We start from the raw sequence: 5730 nt of genomic DNA, 5'->3' as shown, positions 1-5730 counted from the left end.
ATAGAAAATCCTAAAGACCTTCAACAATGTATGCTATATTTTAAGTCAAAATAACTAAAAAAGTGATATATAGCTATAGATTTAACAGTTTTTCTCCAGCAATAGTAGTTATTTAAAATATCTTATCAACTCATAAAACTCTTGTCTGTATAAAGAGAAAAGAAAATAGGATATAGAAATATAACTATTCAAAATTCTTAGCTAAATATAGCTACTTATTTTACCAAAATTTATATTTAACTTTAATTTAGCTACTCTATTGGAGATGCTCTTAGCTTATTTTTTATAGTTCTAATTTGAAACATCTTAATATTTTAAATTTTGGTTTGAAACATCTTTGGCCTTGTTAATTGAATATTGTTGAAGGAAATCATAATTGTGCCTAGTCCAAACAGGTTTATGTATCCTAATTGGAATAGGGGTAGATTCTTTTAGATATCTTAGTCTTTATTAAAATAGCATTAATTATAGAGGCTGACTTGATACACATTTACGCAAGCGTACGTATCGTTGTCAAGATAGGGAAGTATTGTACCCAAGATTATCGTACCACGGGGATTAGTGGCTAACCCACAATCCTTGGGTGGTTGGAACTAAAGTCACTAAGCAAACAAAAGCAAAAGAAAAGGAAAATAAATAAAAATGCTAATCTAAGGCACCAAGCCCTAGCAATGCTCGGCTTTGGTTTTCACCAAAGCCTAATCAAAACTAAGAGCCTAGTGGTGGCTATTTACAATGAGGTAGAAATTGTCATTCAAAATTGTGATTGTAATTTTCTAATAACTAAATTGCAAGAATTTAAATGAAAGCCTTAGCTAACAACTAAATTAAATAAAGAAAAGAAAAGTAAGAAATGGAAATTAGGTCACTACGGTATCCTCCTAACCAAATTCAATGCACAAATATATTCCGACAATGGTCATTCAATTCATAATAGCATCAAGAACCGTACCCAAGGCTTTTCAAGGCTCATGGATCATTAGATTCCTTAAAGGGTATTCCTACTCCGGATCAAGGGTTGTAGAAACTCAATTGGGACAATCTAGAGTGTCACGCCCCGAATTTTGAATAATAAATTCAAATCCGAAACATGAATAATTACAATTACAAAATCCAAATCTCGAAACTTCGAGTTCATTATTACAACTCACTCTCACAAGCAATATTGTAAAGCTCAAATGAGCATAACACACCTCACAACGTACAATTGCTGTAAAACTCTAACAATTGCTCTAACCGCACGATCACCGTCCTGGTTCTCCTGTCCTGTAAGATTACCCGCTACACAATTTGAATAGTGTACCGGGAGTTGCAACAACACAAAACCCGGTAAGCTTTTTACAGCCAGTATGAGTAAACAAGAAAGAATTGTTGATTTATTTCTTTACAATTAATATAACTCAACACAATCACCATAAAAGGAAGGATACTCTTGAGGCTCTCTTTTAAGAACTCATTCTTAAAAGACTCAAGTATCCTCAACACTTCTCACATAAGACCCCTCACAGTCTCAAGTAACCTCAACATCACTCATACATGACCACTCACAGTCTCAAGTAACCTCAACATTTCCCTCACAACACCACTCAACAATTGGCAGACAGACTAGAGCTCTAACTGATCGTTTCCACCTACCCGGCGCGAGAGCGTGGTTCACGATTTAATACTATCAGTTCCACCTACCCGGCGCGAGAGCGTGGGTCGCTGATAGTATGCCATGGTCACCCCGTGACCTATTGATCTCCACAGATCACAACAATTTATTGTTCCTCAACAATAAAACTCAACATCTCTCTCAATATATTGTTTCTCAACAATAAACTCAATACCCCTCACAATATATTGTTTCTTAACAATAAACTCAACACAACTCCAACAATACATAATATTTCACAACTCCAACAATACATATTATTTCACGTAAATAATATATATACATAGACATTCGCACAGGAATGCCTATTAATACCAACTATAGTTCACACGCATTAAAAATATAAATTCATTTTATACTTAAATTCATTTTCTTACCTGTGAGCCGCAGCCCTATGAACCGTAGTTGATCAAGTTCATATTATTTCAAAACAAATCTTTATTTCATTTCCACACAATTACGACAAAAAAAATCAATTAATTATATTCGGTTCGTAATATGAACCATGTGAGGTTTACTCACCTCTAATCCAGCTGCGTCTTCTTAACAGCTCAAAATACGATCCACAATCGTCCACCAACTTAAACCGTCAATCACCTAGTCAGATACGATCTTAACTTAGCAATCATTCATAAACCACACATATACAACAATCCAACGGTCAGATTCTAAATTAATGATGATCCAACGGTCGGATCGAAATTACGCGATGATCTAACGGTCAGATCCTCACGGATTGCCCTTAGGATCATCCTCCAAGATTATCACGAAGATCCAACGGTCGGATCTTCCTGAATCGTCCTTACAAACATCTCCACAAATTTATACTATAATCCGACGGTCAGATTCTCACGAATCGCCCTCCAAATCACTATTTCACATTTATACGAAGATCCAACGGTCGGATCTTCCCCCGTGACCACACAAAGTCAACGGGACAGTCATACGATCAACATATCTAAATTTGAAGTAAAACCGATGGTCAGATCTTCGCAGATCGTAAACTTAAGATAAAACGTAAAAACGTTAAATAGTAACGTAAAAACGTAAATCCACTATTTATCAACTTTTTCTAACATAACCTTGTAATATATCAAAACGCTCGTATGGATGCGTAGAACATAGCCTAGATAATAAAAATTCAAAAAATGGTCGAATGCGCCGCCACAAGGGGCGGTCAGTGGGCGGTCAACGACGGTCAACCACCTCCGATGCAAAAGTCGTCAACTACAAACTTGTTCCAAATGACGAGCTGATCCACTTTCATAACTAGCATGAAGTCTTAAAACGAAAGGAAGTGGTCGGAAATTACCTAGAACAGTCGAGGTGACTGGAAAATTTCCAGAATCCGGCGAGAAACTGCAGAAAACGGCGAGCTCCAATTCGACGTAAAAACGTCAATTTAAGGCTTCGATTCCTTCTGAAGAGTTGTTAAGAAACTCAAGAAGAACTCACTGGTTCAAGAATCACAGAAAAATATGGTCTGTAGCTCGAGATATACCGATCGAAAGCTTCGGTGGTCGGAAAAATTCCAGAATTTTGCAGAATCCGGCAAGGCTCGATTTCGACGTCAAAACTTCAATTTAAGGCTTCGATTCCTTCTGAAGAGTTGTTAAGAAACTCAATAAGAACTCACTGGTTCAAGAATCACTCAAAACGACGTCCTGTAGCTCAAGATATTTGGATCGATAGTTCCGGTCTCGTTCTTGGCTGGGTTGACTTGTAGTTGCTGCTACGGGATGCGCCGCCATACAAGGCTGCTTCTGGGGGCTTCAGGAGGTTGAGGGAAGCACGAGGATGCAGTTTGGCAAGGATCGGTGGCCGGAAGCACAAGTTATCGAGCTTGGAACTAAAACGGGCTTAAAACTAACCGGACTTCCGCCGCCGTTTCGGACCGTTCTGCGGCGTAAGGCTGCCTCCTGCAGCTGCGCAAGATCAAGGTGAAGCTGTGGAACGTGGTCTGGGGTCGATCGAAGGCCTGTGGAGCGAGAACAAGCTTGGAGAAGGAATGCTCTGTTTTGGTTGCTAGTTTCGGCAGAGAGAGAGAGGTTTATTTTTTTTTTCTTTCTTTTCTGCGTGTTGCCTACCCCTTCCACCAATTCTAATTCAATATACAAAAGAAGCAAAGCAAAGCAATGCAGCCGTCCCTTTGTTGCTCAAAACACGGAACATGCCGCACCATTTCTATTAAAAGAAATCTCCACTTAAAAAAAAGGGGTTATTACATAGAGCCTTGTTAGGGCCTCTAGTTGCACCAAAAGGCGAAGAGTCCTAAAATCAAGGTTCCCAAGCTAGCCAATACGGCAATCGAAATTGGTATTGTAACTAACCATGTTCTAAACCAGTGTCCTAGCCATAAATTAGAGAAGTTATTAGGTCCCCTAACTTGCTCTAGACATGCTCATCTACACATTCAAGAGTTAATCAAGCTCCTAAGCATGCATCTAAGCCAAATATTATAGAATAGAACATATGCTAAACACGAAATTGAAAACCATTAAATCAAAACATATTTATTACATTAAATCCATGCTAGGGCTCAAACCCTAGTTACCAAATACACTACTCACAACCCATCAACAAACCCACAACAAAATTCATCAAATTACAATAAATTAAGAGAGTATAGAGTTGAGAAAAGAGAGAGAAACCAACACTAGAGAGTGAGCATGACTAGCTTGGAATTATACTTTCTCTATACCTAAACCCAAATCTTGGAGAAGATGATGAAAATTGATTGGGTGTGAGATTGTGGTCTTGATGGGTATAGGAGAAGAGAAATAATGGTGGTGGTTTGTTGTGGGAAGAAGGGAAGGAATGGGTCTGATGGGAAAGGCAAAGCCCTTCCCTTTTTGCGTTGCGGCGATGCAGCTCGAGGGTTCCCCTTGATGCTTCAATGCAATTATATATATATGGGCTGCTGTGTAGTGTGTGTTAGAGCAAGTGCAGCGGTAAGGGTCTTGACCGGTCACCAGCTCAGATTGCTGAGGTGTTGACCATGGATCTGCAGAAATCTCCTTCCACCGGCAATTTTTTGACCAGCCAAAACTTGGCTTTTGATGACCTAGGCGAAGAAAAAGGGCAAAGCCCTGACTAATTTCTTGACTAGTCGAAGGAGAGGCTCAACTGCCACGTCGGAAGTGGAGAACCCCGTGGCTGACGCAGGGCGCAGAGAGACGCGGAGAAGAGGGAGACTGGAGCGCACGGACGAATGAGCTAGGAAGCTCCAGCTGGCGTCTGCATCTTTTTTGTCGCCTAGCAGAGAGGAATTGGCTGGTTTGGAATTTGAGGACCCAACGGTCAAATGATCCACACCGTTGGATTGAATAGTGAAGGCAGATCTGACGGCTATGCAATTAATATGTATGATTATATATGTGAGGTAACAAAACAGTAAGGAAAAAAATTGTAATGTTAATAAACGGTAACAAAATAAATTGTAAAAAATTCTAAAAATTTATCTATAAATACCTACCATTTTTTTTACATCTCAAGAAAAAAAATTTACATTTTTTTTTACGATGAACAGTGGAAGAATGAACAGTCTTGACTGGTCAAGAAAAAAAACTGGTGGAAACCCATGTCCAGTGGCAGTGAACAGTAACTTGACTGGTCGAATTCTTGACTTCTCGACCTTGACATTTATTGACTACGGGTGAACTTGCTCTTAGGGAAGAGATAAAAAGGTGAGCACGTGTATGGTGTGGATTGGCAAAGAAGGAAGACTAAATGAAAATGGTGAATGGTGAGATGTGGCTGGTCCGTGTAAAGCAGAATGAAGGGGCTCATGGCTGGTGCACACGTGTGGAAAAAAGGGCATGCTAAGCAACCTTAATTAAGGAAGGTGCTGCATGTGCATGACGTGCATAACTAATTGACTACAACATGACTTGATTAATTAAGTAATTAATCAATTGATTAATTAAGTAATTAATCAATTGATTAATTAACTTAATTAATTAAGATCCATTATTTATTATTATCTTTTCTCTTCTTGTTGCAATTCCGCACATACTATCGGAGATACTCCTTTGATGGCATTGACCATAATTGACTCGCATTGACTATTTCGTCCT

Source organism: Rosa rugosa, chromosome 5 (genome assembly GCF_958449725.1).
Source record: "Rosa rugosa chromosome 5, drRosRugo1.1, whole genome shotgun sequence".
Lineage (NCBI taxonomy): Eukaryota > Viridiplantae > Streptophyta > Magnoliopsida > Rosales > Rosaceae > Rosa > Rosa rugosa.
This window is presented reverse-complemented; position numbering follows the sequence as displayed.